A 24,438-nucleotide genomic window follows, 5' to 3' on the forward strand; every position below is an offset into this window, starting at 1 on the left:
TTATGTAGGCCACTCCAGTGACCAAGCAACTCCCCTCTTCGAAAATTTATTAAGAAATTCTCTGTAGGGCTTCTTTCAGCAAAAGTGCATTTAATAAAGCTTGGAATTTCCTCACAGCACATTTATGCTCATTGATATATTTTTAGGTCTCCATTATTACTTGTCTTCACCTTTCTTTGCTGTGTAGACACAAGGCAGGCCAGCGTAGCAGGATTCCAAAAGTTATCAATAACCAGGAATTGGCAGCACCGCTGGAGTTCTACCCAACCCTCCCGAGAGAGCCAAGTTTCTCGCGGTTAATTCAGGGATCCTTTAAGCCAGTCACTGGTTTTAATAATTGCTCATTAAAAGGGCAGGCAAATTATAGCTCTAAGTTCAAACTTGAACATGCAAGTCTCATTGTGAGTGTCAGTGGGAACAGTTTTGAGTTTTTGCCCCCAAAAGTAGCCTGTGGTGGGTTAGGTTAGTTTTTTAAAATAGATTTAAAGTTGAGTGGCTGTAACTTACACAAGTTTTTTCAACAAGAAACTTGTATATCCATCATTCAGTGGCTACCAAATATACCCCCAAAGACCCCAAAGTGTTTCGTTGGAAATGCCAAATATATTATGGGAACCCTAATTGTAACTAGAGGACTTTCATATGTCAGATGCCTCCTTGTGGACCCAAGGACACTTTTGGGAATCATGAATGAGCCTAGTCCAGCACTCCATCCCCTGTTAGAGATGAAGGAGTCGTGATGTCCATAACTGAACAGACTTCTATCCAGTTCATTCCCCGCAGAGTCCAGAAGAATGTGCAATAGTCCTTTCCTTCAGCTTCTTCCCCACACAGGACCGACGAAGGGAGGAGAGGCAGAGGCAGTGGCTTCACCCAACATCAGCCCAGAGTGGGACCTCCTTTCGCTGCCCCTCTGGTCTGCAGAGAGACCGTCCCTCAGACCTTCCTTCGGTCCTTCCCTCCCCTCTCCTCGGTCTAGTGAAACCCTGGAGGCCCCGGGGGGCCTTACCTTTCTTGGGTTGTCATTCATATTGGGTCCTCTTGCCAATATGTCTAAGGTGGGGTCTGTTGATCATGTAAGTGAGTCAGACCTTGCGTTCATGTTTCATGCGTAAGCTCTGGTGCCTCCTTTTTTTTTTTTTTTTAAGATTTATTTATTTATTTATTTGGAAAGAGAGACAGCACATGGGGCTGGGGGGCAGGGGCAGAGGAAGAGGGAGAGAGAGTCTCCTGGAGCTCAATATGGGGCTCAATTCCAGGACCCTGAGATCAGGACCTGAGCCAAAACCAAGAGTCAGACACCCAACTGACTGCCCACCCAGGCCCCCCTCTGCTGCGCCTTCGACATCACATCTTCTTCCTCCTCCGCACTGAGTTGTCATCCCTTTACTTGTCTTCGCCTTGGGGAGTATAGGTCCCGGGACACAGAGGATGGGAGTGTAGGGAAACATTGATTCCCCAGAGGCTGATAAGCTGAAGTTTCTGGCTTTGGTGTCTAATTGACATGACTAGAGACAGGGGGTGACGGTGACAACAATGCAAGTCCTTATGTAGCACTTACTGGCTTCTTTACTTACAAGTGCTATTTGAAGTGCTCTATGGACAATAAATCACACCATCCAAGGAGGTACAGAATCTTATCATTCCCACTTTATGGGTATGAGAAATCAAGGTACGGAATGGTTAAAGCACCTGCCTAAGGTCACACAGCTGGCAAGCAGACGAGCAAGAGTGGAATCCGGGCAGCCAGACTGCACTGCCTGAAATGCCTCCCACGGAAAGAGCCGTCGTGCTGGCAGCATCTGTAGGCCAGCCAGCCGGAAATGCAGAGCAGCTGTAGGAAGTCTGGTTTGGAGGCCTGAGGTGGACCCAGAGGCAAATTTAGGGGCCATCTCCCCCCTTGGGCTCCTGGCCTGGCTAGACCTCCCCACCGGGCTGCTCCTCCAGCTCTACCTTACTGGCTAGATCAACATCCTCCCCTTTTCTCCATTTCACTCACTCTCGCCCACGCACCCTCCTTTTTAGCCCCCACATCCCACCCTGGCATCTCCAGCCCTCCTTTGCACTTTCTGCCATTGGAGTTACTCCTGCGCCCAAAGTCCTGCCTCACCATTGTTTTGTTGCTGCCCCTCAGGCTTCAGGCTCCCTGTCCCATCAGCATCCTGAAGCTCACACTTCCATACAGCATCCTGGAGAGGGATTTGGTGTAGAGTAAAAAAGCAGTTGTGGTTACAGTAGAAAGAGCGTCATCACCAGGCGGTTGTTTCCCTCCGTTCTGCTCTGCCTCATCCCTGCTCCTGCTCCTGGTGCAGGAAAATGCGATAGCCCCATGTAAATTAAGTATAATTTACATAAAATAGTTTCCAAATTTATTAAGGGAGCAGACAGCAAAAGGAAACCCACAATTAAGGAGTTTTTGCACGCATTCGATATCTTTCCACTGGCTGAAGTATCATCTTCCCAAATTAATGAGGTCTGGGCAAAAACGGCAGTGCAAAACTATACTCCACTTTCAAGACTTGGGAAGTGTATCATCCTGGGTGGGGCGGGCAGCGGGGGTGGGATTGGCAGTCAGAGCCCAATCGGCTTTGTTAGGAAGTGTTGCCAGACTGAAACTGTCAGGCTGATGCCGTAGGTACAGACAGGAGGACGCGACGTTTGTACACCGCGGGCTCTCTACCCACTGATTTTACTGCCCATCAGCCATCTATCATTTAGGTAACTCTCCAGCCACCCGTCTATTTAATACTCGTATCCTACCCTGTTTGCAAAAGCACTTGAAAAAGGTAGCCGGAGATCTGGAGGCAAGAACAACTAAGGGAAGAATGGGCTGGGCAGGCAGCAGGAAATGCCCAAGCTGAGCTTCCCTAGGACCGGAGGCCACTGCTCCCTGAGTAGCTGGTGACAAAGACCAAGCACTGGCTTTGGAGTCAGGCACTGATGGTTTGACATCCTGACTCACGAAGTTACCCCTGCTGATGAGTTCCTTCATCTTATTTGTCTTTATGATCAGAATCACACTTTGGGGGCGCCTGGGTGGCACATCGGTTAAGCGTCTGCCTTCGGCTCAGGACGTGATCCCGGCGCTATGGGATCAAGCCCCACATCAGGCTCCTCTGCTGGGAGCCTGCTTCTTCCTCTCCCACTCCGCCTGCTTGTGTTCCCTCTCTCACTGGCTGTCTCTCTCTCTGTCGAATAAATAAATAAAATCTTTAAAAAAAAAAAAAAGAATCACACTTCGACCACGGGGGTGTTAGAAGGTGAAGTATTGTGAATAATGTGCTCATTACGTGACGTCTGTCATCGAGGCAGAGAGCAGTTGTCTAATTCATTCTCTAAGAGTTTACTGAGAATTTACTACGTGTCAGCCACTGCTCCAGGAGCTATGATGGGGAATAGGCTAGCCCTGCCCTCACTGACGTTTCTTCAAGTACTTCTGGGCTTTTTCCTCGATAAAAACGCTCACACCAAGTACAACGACAATAGGCAGTTTTTCTAAGCCTTGGAACCAAAGCAAGTAAAAGGTATCAAGACCCAGAATCTTAATTAAAAAAAAAAAAAGAGGTTTTGCTGTTTGTTGTTTGTTTTTTAGGAAATCTATAGCTGTTTATAGAAAAGAAAAAGTAAATAGGACCTGATGTTTCAGCTTCAGGCATAATATCCCAGACATTTCCGAAACCCACAAGGATAGTTTTTACTTCTCCAGAATGTCCCTCCTCCCACCCCTGTCTGCCTTCCTTTTTCCTCCAGTGGAATAATATACACAAACCCTACCTAAGAATATTGTATGAAATATGTGCCAGCATAGAAAACAGCCTCAACCAAGCCTAAAGAGCACGGGATTCATTCATTCATTCGGTCAGTCAGTCAGTGAGTCCACAAATGTGTATTGACAGCTAGTGTTCAACAAGTACCCTGTAAGTGTTAAGGACAAAATGGTACAAAATGAATGGACACAGGTGTCAGGAGGAGAGACAGTAAACACGTCTGGGGTAAAACCATGACCACTCTGAAGAAGTAATGATCAGAGGCAGGCAGGGGGGCTTCTCCTTAGGTGGGGGGAGAAAGAAATACGGCTTCAGGAGCTAATGAGCCTTGAATGGGCTCTTTTTTTTCTTCTTTTTTTCTCTCCTTCCTTCTTCTTTCTGCTTTCTCCCTCCCTTCTCTTTCGAAATCAGTCATAAAAGAGAAATAAATGTCTAAGAGGCAGATATGGTGAGGACTTTAATTCCTAGACTAAGGAAATAAAATTCTCGGGACTTAGAACTTAGCATCTGTTCCCAAGCCCTCGTTGGGTGTTTGGGTCTCTCCTAGAAAATCTCCAGCGAGGGACTGTCAGGGTTGGTCCTGCAGGTGAAGAGCTCTCTCCTTCCTGGGAAAGCCCTTTGCATTTGGGGATGCTCTAATTTGTTCATTCAGCAAATATTTACAGAACCTCCCATGTGTCCCTGGTTCTGTGCCAGGCAACAGGAATACCCAGATGAATCAGACCTGCTCGCTGCTCTCTGGCAGCTGCCAGCCTTCTTGCTTCTTTTTTTTTCTTTTTTCAGATTTTATTTATTTATTTGAGAAAGAGAGAGATGAGAGAGAGCATGAGCTGGGGGAGGGTCAGAGGGAGAAGCAGCCTCCCTGCCAAGCAGGGAGCCTGATGTGGGGTTCGATTCCAGGACCAGGATCATGACCTGAGCTGAAGGCAGACACTTCACCGGCTGAGCCACCCGGGCGCCTTGCCCTCTTGCTTCATTGAGGCCACTGCCTTTGTGCTGCTTGCCCCTGTTTCCGCTCCTATTGTGTGGCTTTTTGTTTGGTCACCGTGTGTCCATGTTTCTTCACAGAACCGAGCCCCCGACTTCAGGTGTGGTCTGGCTCGTGTGCCTCACGGGTCTCCCATGCTAAAGACTGTTCTTGTATTAAAGTGGCTCAGAAGCTCGTTAATGTTTTTGGCAGCCAGGCCCTACTCCTGACTCACAGGAGCTGGCGGCCACAGGTGCCCTGTCTTCATCCCACGTGCTGCTGTTAAGTCTCGCCTCCCCCTTCGCCTCCCTGTGTGGGGCTGTTTTGGACAAATGTTCAGCGACCGACACCTGCCCTTATTAAACTTGGTCTTATTACATTAGTCCCCTTGTGCTAGCTCCTTGAACTTTTGAATCTTGTTTCTGTTACCCAAGAAGACCTCAAAAGCTCTGCATCTCCTATTAAAGTGTGTGTGTCAGTGTGTGTGTGTTTGCATGCACACACCTGTGTACAGCTCTGAGAAGCCCACCCATAGGATTTGGGACACTCCTACATGAATACAGTTCATTCAAACCCAAATTTATTCACTCTGCAATGTTTATTCAACATCCCCTAATAAAACTTTCATTCTTTGAGAATTTTTTGCCCAGGTATTACAAAGAAAATGGAAGGAAATTAATCTACACTAGGGAGTGATTGATAGTACTCACCCTCTTAACTACCCCTGGGGTGTCTGCTTGTTAACACAGGTGAAAACCTTATTGGTGAAATAGCACACGGTAAGAGCAGGAGTAAGTAGAGATTTTAAATTTTAAATTATACCATTCAGCTAACTGTGACAAAGAGACCTTTCAATGCAACACCTAACACTCTCTGTTGGAGTTTCTAGAGAAGGAGGCCGGCTACCCTCAAGATCTAGAAATGTTCAGAGAATCTTCAATGTGCATTCTGCTCATCCCAGTTATCCGCCTGTAAACTCCATCAAGCTCAGAAATGCAGTGGTGAAACTGGGGGATGGGCATTAAACAGGGCACGTGATGGAATGAACACTGGGTGTTATATGCAGCTGATGAATCACGAAACTCCACCCCCGAAACGGATCCTACACATATGTGAACTAACTTGAATTTAAATAAAATCTTGAAAGAAAAAAGAAAGAAATGCAGGGGTGACTTCAGAACCCCAAGACCCTCAGATCTTTCTCCAGCTTCAACTCACTACTTTCTCCCTTGTTATTGGAGGGAGATGGTGGACTTGGGTTCAAATCTGTTTCTCAAGGCACTTTCTTGTCCAGACCATACACAGAGTAAAACTTCATGTTTTCTTGTGTTGGGGTGAGAGCAAATGGACTAGGCTTTGTGTCTCAGGAGTCTTGGTAGAATTGGGTAGTGCAGCTTTAGCAGATCAGGCCCTTGGGAAAATTCTAAAATGATAATAATATCACCTTCTCATGGGATTATTACAAAGATTAAGCTGCCTAACAGCTATAAAATGCTTGCACAGTGCCAGGCTTTTGGTAAGAATCTATAGCTATTTATTAACTAAGAAAGCAAATACAGAACACAATGCTTAACACATAAACTTCCTATGGTAGCTTAAACAGAGAAGGGGATTGTTTTCCTCACATAGTTAGATGTCTAGAGTAGTCACCAGTATTGGTTCAGCAGCTCAAAGATGATGGGACCAATGTCTCTGAAATGTTTTGGCCATTCCCTCATGGTTGCAAGGGGGCTGCTGTAACTCCAGCAGTTGCATCCTTGTTCAAGCCAGGAGAAAGGGAGAGACTATGCTAACCATATCTGATCTCTTTTGTTGGGAAAGAGAAAGCTTCCCCCAGAAACCCATGAGAAGATTTCTCTTTTGGTCTCCAGTGCCAGACTGGATCACAAGGCTACTTTCTAGCTGCAGGTTTAGGGGACAGGATGATCATGACTGACATACCAGCAATGAGCCATGGCCAGGAGGAGGTAGGGGGTCTAGACCCTACGAGTGATTACCACGGTGACCATTACCAGCTTGAGTCTGCTTCTCCATCTATATACCCTTCACTTGTAGTGAATTATTGGGTGGCCTTGTGCCAATTATGAATATTATTCAATGTACTCACAGTCCTCTGCTCTAAACCAGGTTTTCTCTTAACCTCCTCACTCACTCCTTCCCCTTCAGTTGGGTATTGCTTCCTGACATCCTCATTGCCTAGTAAGTTTTCTGTACCAGTCGCAATGGTTGATGATGCTGTGTAACAAACAGCTCTGTGGTAGTTAATTTTATGTGTCAATTTGGCTGGGATGCCAGATAGCTGGTAAAACATTATTTCTGGGTGTGTCTGTGAGGGTGTCTCTGGAAGAAATTACTATTTGATTGAGTAAAGATCTGCCCTCACCGGTGTGGACAGGCACCATCTAATCCACTGAAAACCTGAATAGAACAAAAAAGCAAAGGAAGAATTGATTCTCACCCTCTCTTCTTGAGTTGGGATGTCCACCTGTCCTGCCCTTGGAATTTGGAACTCCTGATTCTCGGGCATTTGAACTCCGGGACTTACACCGGCAGCTCCCAAGTTGTCAGGCCTTTGTACTTGGACTGAATGATACCACCAGCTTTCCTGGTTCTCCAGCTTGCAGATAGCAAACTGTGGGACTTCTCAGCCTCCATATTCAGATTAGCCAATTCCTATAATAAAATAAATCTCCTCTTCTATGTATCTCTATATATCCTATAAATTCTGGTCTCTGGAGAACCCTGAGTAATGCAAACCCCAAATATCAATAACATTTATTTCCTGCTCACAAGCCGGCAAATTGGTTGGAGTGGCTCTGGTCCAGGATGCAGGTTCAGCTCTGCTTATGCTTCTCATTCCAGGGCCCTGCCTAAATCAGCAGCAGCTACCTGAGAGACGTTCTCCTCTTGGTTGAGCAGGAGAGCACAAGACCAAACCGCACGAGCACATTTAAACCTCCTGCTTGCATCGCAACTGCTCATAGCCCATTGTCAGTCAGAAGGCCAAGTGTGACGGGGAAGATGATCCCTCCCACAGGAAGTGAAGGAAAAGCTGATATTTGCTGAGTAAGGATCTACTCTCTCATGCCTTCCCCCATTCAAATGTGGGTTAGGGGGCTTCCTTGGACACCTGTGGGCCTCAGTACATCTTTTGGTTCCAGCTTGTTAGTCTATGTTAGCCTTACCTAGTCATTTGTCTATCTTCCCCACTAGACTAGACAGAACTCCCGGAGGACTGGGGGGCTTGTCTTGCTCATCTCTGTGTCCCCACGTGCCTGGGGGTAAGAGTGGGAGGGAGTAACATGGGCCAAGTTCCTGGGGGAGGATGGAGCTGAGTGTCACCTTCTGAGACTTGAAAGAAGGCAGACTGTGATAGGCCCTTTGTGTGACACTGGTTTGGGCTTGATTTGGGAGACATCAGGGGGACCCTGATGGGGCTCATTCTGGCATGGGGGTATAACGGGAGCAGATTTGGGCTGCAGGGCTGTAATGTTTTAGAGGGCGGTTGTGGTCTCATCCAGGTGAGGTGGTAAGTGTGATTGCCATGGTCATGGTGGTCAATTATTTAATAGCTTATCAGCAAAATAATAATGACCTCAAGTTAAAAAAAAAAAAGAACATGAAGGATAAGTTACTTGAATGCTATGATCAGACTCTAGTTCTCAATATTACTTAGACTTAATTTTAGATGCTGTAGATAACAATGTATCAATGGAATATAAGACAGAGATTGGGTCTTCCAAGGGCTACTACATCATATGTCTTCAAGCCCCCTCCCTGCTGCCAAAGTAGCATCCAGAGGTCGGGCTCTTATTTTGAGGAATTGCTCCGTATTTAAAAAAATTTAAGCTCAACAAATAATTTGTTTAATGAACATTTCAGCGTCAAGCACTGGAGGACATGGACAGTCACGGTCACTGGGCTCAGGTAGCTCCTGGTCTTGGGATGAACAGTGGCGGGGAACAGAGGAGTTAACAGATGAAATAAAAGAAGTACAATGAAGGTCTTGTTTATCATTGGTGAGAATGCAAAATGGTACAGCCATTGAAGAACTCCGTTTGGCAGTTTCTCACAAAACATCACATACTCTCACCATATGATCCAGCAATCATGCTTCTGGGTATTCATCCAAGGCACTGAAAACTTATGTCCACACAAAAGCCTGCAGATGTTTATAGCAGCTTTATTCATAATTGCTAAAATGTGGAAGCAACCAAGATGTCCTTCAGTAGGTAAGTAGAAAAAGAAATGATTCATCCCAGACAACAGAGTAATATTCGGCACGAAAAAGAAACAAACTAGCAAGGCATGCAAAGACACAGAGGAACCCTAAACGCATATTACTAAGTGAAAGAAACCAATCTGAAGAGGACACACTGTTATGATTCCAGCTACGTGACATTCTGCGGAAGATAAAACTATGAAGAGAGTAAAACGATCAGTGGTTGACAGGGGTGTGTGGGGAGGGAGGGATGAACAGGTGGAGCACAGTGGGTGTTTAGGGCAGAGAAACTACTCTGTGTGATGCTATAACAATGGATACAAGTCATTACACATTTGTCCAAACCCATGAAATGTATTAACTATAGACCTTAGTTAAGCATTTGACAAAATATAGCATCCATTCTTGGTAAAAACCCTCAACAAAGTAGGGATAGATGGAATATACAACATCATAACAGCCATATATGGAAGACCCACAACTAATATCCTCAATGGGGAAAAACTGAGAGCTTTTCCTCTATGGTCAGGAACAAGATAGGGATATCCACTCTCACCATTACTATTTAACACAGAACTGGAAATCTTAGCCTCAGCAATCAGATAAAAAAAGAAGTAAAAGGCATCCAAATTGGCAAGGAAGAAGTCAAACTTTCACTATTTGCAGATGATATTATACTCTATGTAGAAAACCCAAAAGCCTCCACCAAAAAATTGTTAGAACTAATACATAAATTAAGCAAAGTCTAAGAATATAAAATCAATGTACAGAAATCTGTTGCATTTCTATATACCAATAATGAAGCAACAGAAGAAATCAAGGAATCGGTTCCATTTACAATTGTACCAAAACCCATATGATACCTAGGAATAAACCTAACCAAAGAGGTAAAAGATCTGTAAAACTATATAATACTTACGAAAGAAACTGAAGAGGACACAAAGAAATGGAAAACCATTCCATGCTCATGGATTGGAAGAACAAACATTGTTAAAATGTCTGCACTGCCCAAACAATCTACACATTTAATGCAATCCCTATCAAAATACCACCAACATTTTTCACAGAACTAGGACAAACAATCCTAAAATTTGTATGGAACCACAAAAGACCCCAAATAGCCAAAGCAATCCTGGAAAAGAAAAACAAAGCTGGAGGCATCACAATTCCAGATTTCAAGCTATATTACAAAGCTGTAGTCATTATGACAGTACAGTACTGGCACAAAAACAGACACATAGATCAATGCAACAGAATAGAGAACCCAGAAATGGTCAACTATATGGTCAATTAATCCTCAACAAAGCAGGAAAGAACATCCAATGGAAAAAAGACAGTGTCTTCAACAAATGGTGTTGAGAAAATTGGACAGCCACATGCAGAAGAATGAAACTGGACCACTTTCTTGCACCACACACAAAAATGAATTCAAAATGGTTGAACAACCTAAATGTGAGACAGGAGATCATCAAAATCCTAGAGAAGAACACAGCCAGAAACCTCTTTCACCTTGGCTGCAGCAACTTCTTACTAGACATGTCACCCGAAGCAAGGGAAACAAAAGCGAAAATGAACTCTTGGGACTTCATCAAGCTAAAAAGGTTTTGTACAGCAAAGAAAATAGTCAACAAAACTAAAAGTCAGCCTATGGAGTGGGAGAAGATATTTGCAAGTCACATGTCTGATAAAGGTTTAGTATCCAAAATCTATAAAGAACTTATCAAACTCAACACCCAAAAACCAAATAACCAAATAACCCAGTTAAGAAATGGGCAGAAGACATGAACAGACACTTTTTCAAAGATGACATTTAGACGGCTGACAGACACATGAAAAATGCTCCACACCCCTCAGCATCAGGGAAATACAAATCAAAACCCTGATGAGACACCACCTTACACTTGTCAGAATGGCTAAAATTAACAACACAAGAAACAACAGGTGTTGGTGAGGATGTCAAAAAGGGGAACCCTCTTACACTATTAGTGGGAATGCAAACTGGTACAACCACTCTGGAAAACAGTATGGAGTTTCCTCAAAAAGTTAAAAATAGAGCTACCCTATGACCCAGCAGTTGCACTATGAGATATTTACACAAAGGATACAAAAATACAGATTTGAAAGGGTACATGCACCCCAGTGTTTATAGCAGCATTGTCAACATAGCCAAACTGTGAAAAGAGCCCAAATGTCCATTGACTGATTAAATGGATAAAGAAGATGTGGTATATACACATATATGTGTGTGTATACACACACACACACACACACAGATATTACTCAGCTATCAAAAAGAATGAGATCTTACCATTTGCCACGAGGTGGATGGAGCTAGAGTGTATTATGCTAAGGAAAATAAGTGAGTCAGAGAAAGACAAATATGATATGGTTTCACTCATATGTGGAATTTGAGGAACAAAACAGATGAACATATTGGAGAAGGGAAAAAATAGAGAGGGAAACAAACTGTAAGAGACTCTTAACGGTGGAGAACAAACTGAGGGGTGATGAAAGGAGGTGGGAGAGGGATGGGCTAGATCCATGATGGGAATTAAGGAGGGCACTTGTTGCGATGAGCACAGGGTGTTATATTTAAGTAATGAACACTGAATTCTACTCCTGAAAGCAATGAATGCACTCTATGTTAACTAACTAGAATTTAAATAAAAATGTAAAAAATAATAATGTATCTATATTGACTCATCAATGGTAACACATACACCACACCAATGCAAGATATTAATAATAGAAGAAAGTGGAGGGGATTGGGGGGGTATAAAGAACTCTGTACACTCTGCTTACTTTTTCAAAATGTAAACCTAAAACTGCCCTCCAAATGAAGTCTATTTAGAAAAAAAAGTAATAAAGTACTGTAAGAGAGATATGAACAAAGTGTTATGATAGCACAGAAAAAGCAATAACTAACTTTCCCTGGGCGCATCAGGAAAACTTTCCAGAGGAGGTGGGTTTGAACTGAATCTTGGAGGATAAGTAGAAATTCACAGGTAGGGTGAGAAGAAAGGTATACCAGGCGCACCGCCTGTGCAAGGAGGTCAGCGCCAGGATCATTGTCTGCTGTGTTCATTGATATATATGTCCCAAGTTCTTAGAGTTCTTCCTGCCATTGGGAAAGTGCTCAGTCAATATTTGTTGAACAAATGCAAGGTAACATGGCAACATGGAACTCTTATTCCTAGCTAGGCACCAAGATCATTTAAAAAGCATGATATGTACTTATTTTATAAGCTCCCCTCTCCTATCCATTCTCAATGGCTCAAAGGATATCAAATGTTTCCAATAGTTTTGGGGAGAAAGCATCTTCTTAATGTTGGTGTTAGATGCTGAAGAAGGGATCGGATTAGAGGAGATGGAATCTTGGTTACAGCATACGTTTATACAGGAGCAAAATCAAAACTGAAAAGTCACATTTCAAGATTGTTTTGAGTTCTCAGCATGGCGCCAACAGCCCGGGGACTGGAGCATACTCCGGTGGAATTGGCCGCCGTGGCCAAAAGAGAAAGGCTGTCTCCAGGAAGATGTCTGAAGCCATGGCTGAGCCTGAGCATAAGGGAGGCACACCAACCTTGTGAGACTTAGCTCAGTGCCCAGAGGCTGGGGGATCCTAGATGCAGGACACCACAGGGACCGGTGCCAAAGGCAAAGCGGAGGAACTTGGGAATCCAGCCTCTGTCACCAGGGGCCTCTGTCTCTGGGCTTCAGGCAGACACTGTCTTCTTTCTTCCTGATCTTTCACCACTTGGAACCTCCAGCTTCTAGACGTGGGTGAACAATTGCGTAACCTGGTCAATGATGTGGTTTTTATTTATTTATTTTAGAGAAAGGGAGAGGAGCCAGGGGGTGGGGGAGACGGGGAAGGAGAGGATCCCATGCAGACTCCCTGCTGAGCACGGAGCCCAACATGGGGCTCGATCTCATGACCCTGAGATCATGACCTGAGCCGAAATCAGGAGTCAGACAAGTAACTGACTGAGCCACCCAGGAGCCCTTCAATGATGTATTTTTTTTAAAGATTTTATCTATTTATTTGAGAGACAGAGAGCACAAGCAGTGGGAGGCGGAGGGGCAGAGGGAGAGGAAGAAGCAGGCACCCCACCGAGCACGGAGCCCAACATGGGGCTCAATCCCAGGACCCTGGGATCATGACTCGAGCCGAAGGTAGACGCTTAACTGACTGAGCCACCCAGGCACCAATCAATGATGTATTTTTAAAGATTTTCTCAATGACTGAGCACTAACTCACCACACATCATGCTAGGGAGTTTACAAAGCTCTCCACACTGACCAGCCACTAGAACTCTTCCAGGCCCTAGGGTGGAAGGAAAAACAAAACAGAGTCCCTGTCCACAGAAAGTTTACATTCTAGTGAGGAAATGGACAATAAACAGGGAAACCTGTATTAAAATCTCACATAGTGGAAAGTACTACGAAAAAAGATAACCAGGTAAAGGACACAGGTGACTGACCTGGATGAGGACCTCTTTTCAAAGACCTCTCCTGGGGCACATGTGAGCAGAGACTCTGGATACAGCAAGGAGAGCACCATGTGGAAATTTGGGAGAAACACTCCAGCATGCAAACGCTCAGAGACCAGAGTTCCTGGAGCAGTCTAGAAACATCCAGGAGGCCAGTGTGGCTGAAACACAATGATGCATGAGGACATGGATGGGAGGAGGGCCAGGTCATGTAGGACTCATTGACCAGGGTCAGGACTCCATTTTTATTCCAAAGATAATAGGGAAGCCATAAAAGTTGGAGCAGTGGTGTGGTGTAATCTGACTTATATATATGTGCATATACATATTTTAAATACTCCCAAATTTACAGAGAAGTTGCAAATACAGTGCAAATAATTTTTTCCTGAACCATCTAAAAGTAAATGGCTAGCAAAATGCCCGGGCATTCCTGAATACCTCATGTGTATTTCTTTTTTTTTTTTTTAAGATTTTATTTATTTATTTGACAGAGAGAGAGACAGCCAGTGAGAGAGGGAACACAAGCAGAGGGAGTGGGAGAGGAAGAAGCAGGCTCCCAGCAGAGGAGCCTGATGTGGGGCTCGATCCCAGAACGCTGAGATCATGCCCTGAGCCGAAGGCAGACGCTTAACGACTGAGCCACCCAGGTGCCCCTCAGTGTGTATTTCTAACAAGCAGAGAGAACAATCACCAGAATTAGGAAGTTCAAACCATGCATCTCCATCCACATCCAGTCCTCAGACCACACTGAAATGTTTCACCCTTTGTCCCAATAATGTCTTTTGTAGCAAAAGGATCCAATTTAGAAATGACATGTTGTCTTTAGATATCGAGCCCGTTTGCCTCCTTCAGTGTGGAATGGCTCTTCAGTCTTCATTTTTATGACCTTGACCCTTTTGAAGATTACAAACCAATAGTTTTGTAGAATGCCTGGGTTTGTCTGATATTTTATCCTGAGTAGATTGAGGATAGTCATCTTTGGTAGAATATCCCAGAAATGACGCTGTTTTCTTGTTGCTTCCCATGAGGGAGCACAAGAACTCAGTGTGTCCCGCAACGGATGACATTCACTTGCATCACCTGGTTAAGATGGTGTCCACGGGGCCTCTCCGCAGTATTACTGTCACTTTTTCCCTCTGTAATTGATTAATGTTTTATGTAAATGTCCTGTTCCTCACCAAACCTTCAATTTATTCAGTTATTTATAGCACTAGAGCCTCCTGCTTGCCTATTTTATTCTATGGGCTGTAATTCATTACTATCATTTTTTAAGTGTTTAAATTGTTCTAGATAGAGCCAGATATGGCTTCTGTGTTCTTTTGACGTGTCCCCATCTTTGTTTGAGCTCTTAATTTCTGATTACCAAGATAGTCCAGCTTTATCCCTTCTGTAGTCCTGGAACCAGGCATTTTGCATGGGTCCCTGCTTCCTTTTTGTTGAAAATGGTATTTAGAAGCCAAAATCTGGGTGCTTTGTGTGCCTACTGCTTTTGAAATATCATTACTCTCCTGTTCTTTTAGTGATGTGGAATATATATGTGTAACAAACACACATACATACACACATAGTTTACTATGTTTACTGCCAACCCTTGAACAACATGGGTTTGAACTGTGAAGGTCCACTTACGGCGAATTTTTTGGGATAAATATAGTACAGTACTTATAAATGTATTTTTCTTATAATTTTCTTAACATTTTCTTTTCTCTAGCTTACTTCACTGTAAGAAGATAGTATATAATACATATAACATACAGAATATATGTTAATTGACTGTTTATGTTGTTGGTATGGCTTCTGGTCAACAGTAGGCTGTTTTGGGGGAGTCGAAAGTTACACACGGATTTTCAGCCAGGCCGGGTGGCGGAAGGTTAGTGCCCTAACCCCTGCGTTACTCAAGGGTCAACTGTAGCTACTTCTGTATCTATGTAGCTATTGAAAACCATAAGTTCACATCAACACCTCCAATTGCAATCTAACCCACAGGAATCTTCCCATATTTATAACTTGATTCTCCAACAGTGAGAAATCTTTCTCCCTTTAATATGCTTGCTTATCTGATCAGTTCCCTTGTGTGTATGTAATCCTCCTCTCCGTGGCCACCCCCTCCTTACAAGGACGCTTCTTACTCCACCGAGGCTCTGCTACGTGGTACTAGGCATTCTTCCTGCATGAACGGCCTCCTTACCCTGCGTGGGTTCTGACATCTCTGCAAGGTTTCCTTCCACACCCTGGATCCAATACTTGGCACTGAGCTACCCCTTCTGGTGGAGGGTTTTCTCATCTAGCCAGAATGCCAACACTCACACTGGGCAGCCTTCATATACAGCACTCTCCTCGGGTCCCTATACCCCACACTGGGCCACCCCCTACTGCATTCTAAGAAATGTGTGGCAGCCTTGAGAATGGGCCTCACAGACCTTCAAGTAGACCTGGGGAGAGACAACAACCCAGCAGCTGTGCTCTGAAAGCCATCACTGTAGGGCATTAAGTACATTCAGCCATTAACCACCATCCATCTCTTCATCTCAAGAAATCTATTAAACACTGAATGTCCATTCCCCTCTCCCCCAGCCCCTGGCAATCACTGTTCTACTTTCTGTCTCTATATGTCTGATTCCTCTAGGTACCTCATATAAGGGAACTGAGGCTCATAGAAGCATGGATGCTCTGGGTACTCAGCTGCCCAGAGCCCACCCCCCCCCCACCAGGCCCAGATGTCCTTTACTGGCTCTGCGCACTCTGCTCTTAAAGACTCACACCTGCAGAGGACTAGCCCGAGCTGCTGGAGCCACTTCTGAACTGGCCACGACAGCCAACAAATAGTGCCTAGAAGGATGTGTTTCTACCAACCATGTCCCCGCCCCGGCCTCCCAATAGCTGGAGACTTACCGGGAAGAGAGTGGGAGAGTTCATCTTTCTTGCCTCCCGCAGGACAGATTCAGAGGAGTCCCCAGCAGGAACAGGCTGAGACAGGGACTTGGCCTGCATGCTGTCCTGCGGGCCCTCTTCGCCTGCTCTGTTCTGCTTCCTCCACTCCCTGCTTCCTCCTGGGACTGCTTCCTTCGTGAATCCCTAGCCCACTAACTCTCTTCCCAGGGTCGGCATCCCGAAAAACTGGCCCCGTACACTGCGTCCCCAGTCCCTACCCTCCTACCCTCCCTCCTGCCTTGCTCACAGGGCAGAGAGCATTCGGCCAGGACTCTAGCTCCAGGGTTGCTGGGCTAAACCAAGACAGGGCTGAAGGCAGAAGACTTCTGGGTGAGTCCAGCCCGGCCTCAGGGAAGATGAGGAGTTCATCAGGTAGAAAATGGAGGGAAGAGCCTTTCAGGGGGAGGGAACAGCCCTGGGGCCGATGTGAGAGACCAAGGAACCCAGAGAAGGTCAGGGTGTTGGGAAAAGGTTGGAAAAGGTGAAGTGCATGGGTCTGGCTTGGGCCCCACATCTTTCCCCTCCACCATGTCTTTGTTGAGAAAGACCACCTCTCCCATGCCCAAACACACACACACACACGCACACACACACACACACACACACACGCCATACTATACACACATCCCACACATACCACATACACATACCACACATCACACCCACACGCACCACACACCCCCGACACACATAACATACACACATCACACACACACCACACACACACCACACATGCCACACCTGCACCCCACCTCCCACCCCCATACAACATACACACGTCAGCTGTCCTGACCCCGTGAGCCCCCTGCCCATCCAGCCAGGCCCAGACAAGCGTTTGTGCAGTCGTTCACTCCCATCATGTCATTTCTCCAGGTCAACCTCAGGATTCCTCCGGTCTCAGAGTCAGGGCGTCGGGGGCCTATGTGACTTCCGAAAAGGGGAGATGGACGATCATTCCGCACCCAACTTGACCAAAGCGGACAGGGAGCTTCCGAGCTGGCGGCTCTGGGGGAGGCGTGCCCCGATCTCCCGCCACCGCAGCCCTTCCACCGTGGCCCCTCGGCGGCGTCGGGCGCGGCGGGGCAGGGACCGAGCTCGCCCCGGCCCCCTTCGGAGCCGGACGGCCGCGCACACTTTGAAGTGCGGCGGGGGGCCGGGTGAAGGGCGTGCTGGGCCGCGGGATCAAGAGGCCGCGCCGCCCCGAGACGCCGCAGGGCAGACAAAGGGCGCTCGGCCGCCTCCCCGCGCGGGGCGCGACAANCGACCCGCCCAACCTCCCACTCCCCGCACGGGGTCCGCTGCCCCGCAGACTGCAGCGCGGGCCACTCCCGAACGCGCCCTTGCCCAGCCCTGGCCCCCACGAAATTTGGTTTGTGACGGTGCGACCTTGGGTTTCTTCTACAACGTGAGAAGTTCCCAGGTTCTTGGCTCTGTAATAATGACTTAAAGCGCCTAGGGCTAGGCGCTCTTAATCCCTCAGCTCCTGTGAACCCGGTTCGGCTCCTGTAACCCTGCAAGGTGCGGGGGATGGTTAGCCCCACGGCACTGGTATGGGAACCCGGGCACGGGCCGAGGCCCAGAGTACCCAGGTAGGAGTGGTGCCGTCAGGCCGGCTCTAGGATCCCTGACAGACCATCCTTCTAGATTTGGTATTTTGCTCATCTGCTTTTTTTTTTTTTTTGAACTTTTTAAAACATATTGCATTAAAATATTGTTTATCTTGGATACTGAAGGGTTTTTTGCACCCTCTTAAATTTTGTGTGCCAGCCCAGTAAGATAATGCCCAGCCAATACCCACTCCTCTCTGCCGGGCATTGGAGGACTTTGCATTCTCCCTAACTCCCGGCAATTGGGCTTACCGACTCTCCGGGGTCTTTCAGAAGGGCAAAGCTGAAGCTCAAAGTTGCTGAGTGACTTGTGCAAGGATTCGTGGCAGGCAAGTCTGACACCAGCCCTGAGCTGGTTAAGGTACCAAGTTATGGTAACTTGCAGGTGGTTGGGTTAGGTACTTCTGTTTTGGTGAGTTCAGCCCTCATCACAGCAAACTCAGGAAGAGCAACATCACGAACATTACATATAGCCTTTTTATTACAGTATTTTGGAAGGATTTTTTTAGAATTTTAATTTTGCTTTTACTTGGCTGCAAGGCCCTCGCTTACAATGGTTGCTATTTCTTAGGACTCATGGGCACACTGAGAAATTCTTGCAAAGTGAGAAAATCTAAATCATTTTCACATGTAATGAAACTTTGAGGAATCATTAATTTAGCAGTTTAATGATGTTGACATGGTGCTACTTCTGTAGACATTTAATTATACATTTATTAGTTTTGACTTCGCAGTTCGCGTTTCTCATGGCGGAGCCAATAATTACTTTTCCAGGTCTCCCAACATTTTTGTTGGAAAGCCTTCCTAGCAGCTTGTGAGTCCTTGTACTTCCCTGAGGGTAGCCAGCTCCTAGAATGGCCCCACCCACTCCAGCCCCCGCCCCACACTGGGGGGTTTACCTCCCATTATTCTAGGGTTAAGTAAACGGCACCTCCTTTGGTCACACCCCTGCTAAAGGCGAGCTTCTCCAGAACACATTCTAACTGTAACCATTTCTCAATTACCCTCCTACCCAATGGAGGGAGGACACTTGTCAATATTAGTTGAATTGTGACTTTACTATAGAAATTGGGGAAGGATGTGCAGTGGAAAGTATACCAGGAAAGGGGTGCAGGAGAGTCCTGGTGCTACTAGTAATGCTGTGTGTCCCCAAGGAGGCCTCTGCCCCTCTCTGGTTCTCAGTTTCCTGTTCTGGGAAATAAAGATGGACTAAAAGATTTTTTTTTTAAGATTTTATTTATTTATTCAACAGAGATAGAGACAGCCAGCAAGAGAGGGAACACAAGCAGGGGGAGTGGGAGAGGACGAAGCAGGCTCCCAGCAGTGGAGCCTGATGTGGGGCTCGATCCCAGAATGCCGGGATCACGCCCTGAGCCGAAGGCAGACGCCTAAACGCTGTGCCACCCAGGCGCCCCAGGATTTCTATTCTCTTGTCCCTTTCAGTGCTACCGTTATCTCCAAGCACATACGGGTTCATGGAGGAAGCAATCTGGTTTCATCGGAATGAGCATTATGAGAAGGTAAGGCTTGAAAGGTTGGCTTTGGCAAACGTGGTCCATTGATGTTCCAACAGCAGTGGCTTGTGATCTTCTGCATTTTTTTCTGGGTGCAATCCCCCTATCGCCCCTACTTTCCTCAAATCCTTAGCAGATACGCACAGCCTTCCTGTGTCTTGTGGCATGCGTGACCACCAGGCTGTAAGCACGTGTGAATTTTTACTGAGAGCCTGTGCGCCAAGCCTGATGCATGGCAGGGACTCAGCGCACAGTTGTCAGGGAAGAGTGTCTTCTCCATATGAGGAAACTGAGGCACAAAGAGGTGGAGAGGAAGCAGCCCTCTTGAAAACAAGTCAGCTGCTGCGATGTTTTTTTGTTTTTGTTTTTAAGATTTATATATTTGGGGGGGGAGGGGCCAGCAGAAGGAGAGAATCTCGAGCAGACTCCATGCTAAGCACACAGCCAGACGCAGGGCTCAATCCCACGATCCCGAGATCATGACCCAAGCAGAAACCAAGAGTGGGTCGCTCACCTGACTGCACCACCCAGGTGCCCCTGCTGTGACGTGTCTACACAACTTTCCCTGTGAGAAGAGGGATTTTACGTCTGCAAAGTGGATGGATTTCCTCTCACCTGTACCCAAAGCGCAAGCTGGATGAGGTCAGGGAGGGGCGCTGTTTTCCCACCAGGGAAAGCAGAGGACAACTTTCAGGAGAGAAGACAGAGAACTTTCCTCCTTACTTAGGGAGCTCATCCCCCATTTCACATCAACCCATCTTAATCAAGGTTTGGGGCCCAAGGGAGCCCTGGAGCCTAGGTTCCAGCTCTGGCACAAACATGATTGGCGGCTCCGAGCAGTCCCGCTCTTCTCTGCACCTTTGTGTCCTTGGCAGTGGAACCAGCGGGCTGGATTAAAGCAGGGCTTCTCGAGCACATCCTCCGAGGATCCTGTTAAAATGCCGTCTGATTCGGGATGTCTGGGACAGGCTTCTAGCAAGCTTTCCCAGCTGATGTGGTTGCTCCTGCCAGACTTCCGACCCACTTTGAGTCGCAAGGACCTAGAGGACTTCTGAGGTCACTGCTTGCTCTGAAGGGCCAGACCTTGAGCTGGGGCAGCAGGCATGAGAAGAATGACAAATAAAGAGTTGCCCAGATCCGGTCCAGCTAGGGCGGTACAGAATATGAAATGATTCCAAGGGGTCCCTTCAACGATGGTCACAAAAATCATTGTCGTCATTGTCATCATCGTCATCAACAACAAACATTTGCGCAGTGCTTTTTTGCTGTCTAGAGCAGCTGTCACATCCTTGAACCCAGCTGACCCCTGCATGCACCCTGGTGGGAGAGGAGGACATGGCTGGGGAATCTATTCAGTCCTAGCCAGAGGATTTGGGCCAGAGAACAATAGCCCCTAAGCTATTGTTTCCCAGAGGCCCTTTGATTTTCTTAGCAATTTTTTGGTGCCTGCTCTCTGACCTCTTCCTCTTTTGTCTCCTGCTGCACCTCCTACCTCCTCCCCCGCCCCTGTCCTAATTCTCCCCTCCCCCAACACACACACACACACACACACACACACACACACACACACACACACACACAGTGTCAGGGGGAGAAAACCAGTGTGTCCACCCCCAGATTTCCCACTTTTGATCCTCTCCCCCCGATCAAACAGAACCCAGATTCAGGGATGGAATCCTGGCCCATTTTAGGGGGACCCGGGGCAAATCACTTCATCTGTCAGTCCCACACTTCTCATTTATAGCAATGATAATTTTCCTGAAGGTGGCATTGAGGATTCGCCTTGTTTGGGACACTACACTCATGGCTCCATCCTTACCACGAGGCTAGAGAGTGGGAACTATGACTGTCTCCACTTGGTGGATGGGGAAACGGAGGCTCTAGGGAGTTCAACTGCCCAAAGTCACCCAGCTGGTCCGTGATGGGGTCAGGACATCAAAGCTTGGCTGGGTGACCTCAGAGAGCATTGTAGATTCATACACAGTTGTAAAAAATAAAGCAGAGAGATCTCCTGACCCTTTATCCAATCTTCCCCAGTGGTTAATATCTTGCAAAGCCATTGTATGGTGTTGCAACCAGGATATTGATGTTGATGCCATCCACCAATGTCATTTAGATTTCCTCACTTGTACTTGTACTTGTGTGTGTGTGTTGTGTGTTTGTGTGTGTGCAGTTCTATGCAATGTTAGCATATGTGCAGATTGTGCATCTACCACCAGTCAAGATAACGAAGAGCTCCATCACCAGAATGACCCCTCCTGTGGTCCAGTATAGCCACACCTTCTCTACCTCCACCCCGCATCCCTAGCCCCTGCAACCACTAATCCTGTTCTCTTGTCACTTCGAGAATGTTCTGTAAATGGAAGCATGCATTTATATGCTTTAGGGCTTGGCTTTTTTCATTTGGCTCAATTTCCTTGAGATTCACCCATGTTGTTGTGTGTAACCATGGTTTGTTCCCATTCACTGTGGCGTGGTATTCCGTGGTATGGAGGTACCACGGTTCCACATTTGTCCACTGATGGCGGATGAGTTTTCATCTAGTTTGCAGATTCTGTCTATCAGGAATAAAGCTGCTGTGGACATTCGTGTACTGGTGATTGTGTAAACATAAGTTTTCATTTTTCTGGAACCAATGCCCAAGGGTATAAGGCCCTTGGTTTCAACCCCAACTTTGTGTGGCCTCCCAGATGAGCTGCAAAGATGAAAACAACCCCAACAACAAGAAAGCAACATTTATGGAGCTCTTACTGTATATTTGGCACTATCATAAATATTTTGCACAGATCAACTCATAAGTCCTCAGCACAACCTGACACATTCCTGACAGTGTCTACTGGGGCACATTCCTGTTGGGTAGATAGAGACTCAAGAGTGGAATAGCTGAATCTTAGGGTGTGCATTCACAGATTTTATTAAACAGTTTCCCAAACATTTTTTTTAGATTTTACTTACTTATTTGAGAGAGAGAGAGAGAGAGAGAGAGGGAGCATGTGCAAGCCAGGGGAGGGAGAGAGGGAAAGGGAGAGAGAATCCCAAGCAGACTCCACGCTCAGGGCAGAGCCCGAAGTGGGGCTCGATATCGCAACCCTAAAATCACAGTCTGAGCTGAAATCAAGGGTTGGATGCTCAACCGACTGAGCCACCCAGGCGCCTCAACATTTTCCCAACTTTTTATACCAATTTACACTCCCATCGGCTGTTTAAGAGAATTTCAATGGCTCCACATCCTCATTAACACTTTGTATTATCAGTTTTTGTATTCTAGCCATTCTGGTGGATGTATCATGGTAACTCATGGTTTCGATTGCATTTCTTTAATGGTTTATGACGTTGACCAGTTATACATATAGTGGCTTTTTGGATGTCTTCCTAAATGTCTATTCAAGTTTTTCTCCATTTAAAAGAAATGGAGTTATCTTTTTCTTATAATTTCTGTTATCTATATATTTTGAAGATGAATATTTTATAGGCTATATGTATTAAAATCTATGTATTTTTTTTACCATTCTGCAGATTGTCTTATACTCTCATAGTGGTGACTTGTTATCTTTCTGATATTGGAAATGTGTGTCTTCTTTTCTTTCATCAATATTTATCAGTATTATTAATCTTTAAAAAATTAACTTTAGGATTTGTTAATTTCTTCTCTAAGTTTGCTTGCCATTCGATTGATTTCTGCTTCCGTCTTTTTTGTTTTCTTTCTTTTAATTTCATTGGGTTTATTTTTCTGTTTGTTTTCCAGGTTTGGGTCTGAAAACTCAAATTAGGGGTCAGCTAATGTTTTTGGTAAAATGCCAGATAGTAGGTATTTTAGACTTTGAAAGCTATATAGTCCCCATTACAATTATTCAATTCTAACATTATAGTAAAAGGCAGACATGGATAATACAGAAACAAGTGGTATTGCTCTGTTCCAATAAAACTTTATTTATAAAACCAGATTGGGGAGGGGGTTAGATTTGGCTGATGCACTGTAGTTTGCTAATTGTTACCTGGTTCAGATCATTGATTTTTATTGCTTTTTTCTTTTCTTTTTTGTAAGATTATTTATTTATTTATTTGACAGAGAGAGAGAGAACGAGCAGGGGTTGCTGCAGGCAGAGGGAGAGAGAGGCAGAGGGAGAAGCAAACTCCCCACTGAGCAGAAAGCCTGATGCAGGGCTCGATCCCAGGACCCTGGGATCATGACCTGAGCCAAAAGCAGACGTCTAAATGACTGAGCCACCCAGGCACCCCTGCTTTTTTTCTTTTCTAATATTTGTACTTAAGTTTATAAATTTCCCTGTAAATTCTGTATTAGGTGTATCCTACAAGTTTTTAATTTGTCATTTTTATTATCATTTAGCTTAATATATTTTTAAATTTCCATTGTGTTTTGACTCATGAATTGTTTAGAGGGTATATCTTAATTTCCAAACATTTAAGGGTTTCCCCAGTATTGATTTCTACCTGAATTTCGCTGTGGTCAGAGAATATATCTGCATGATGATAATCCTTTCAAATTCATTGAGACTTGCTTTATTGAACAGCACGTGGTTTATTTCTGTAAACATTCCATGTGTTCTTGAAAAGAATATGTACCAGGAAGTTGTTGGTTTCAGTGCTTTGTATATTTTTGTTGGCTCGTATCTATCAATCATGTTGTCCAAGTTTTCTGTAGCTTTACTGAATTTTTGTCTGATTTCTCTTTCTTTTCTTTTTTAAGATTTATTTATTTATTTATTTGAGAGAGATCGTGTGTGTGTGTGTGTGTGGTGTGTGTGTGTTGAGCAGAGGGAGTGACAGAGGGAGAGGAGAGAGAGAACCCTCAAGCAGATCCCTCCTGAGTGTGGACCCTGGCACAGGGCTCAATCCCAGGACCCTGAGATCATGACCTGAATTGGAATCAAGAGCATGTTGACCAACTGACTGGGTCACCCAGGTACCTCCGATTT

Source organism: Ailuropoda melanoleuca, chromosome 11 (genome assembly GCF_002007445.2).
Source record: "Ailuropoda melanoleuca isolate Jingjing chromosome 11, ASM200744v2, whole genome shotgun sequence".
Lineage (NCBI taxonomy): Eukaryota > Metazoa > Chordata > Mammalia > Carnivora > Ursidae > Ailuropoda > Ailuropoda melanoleuca.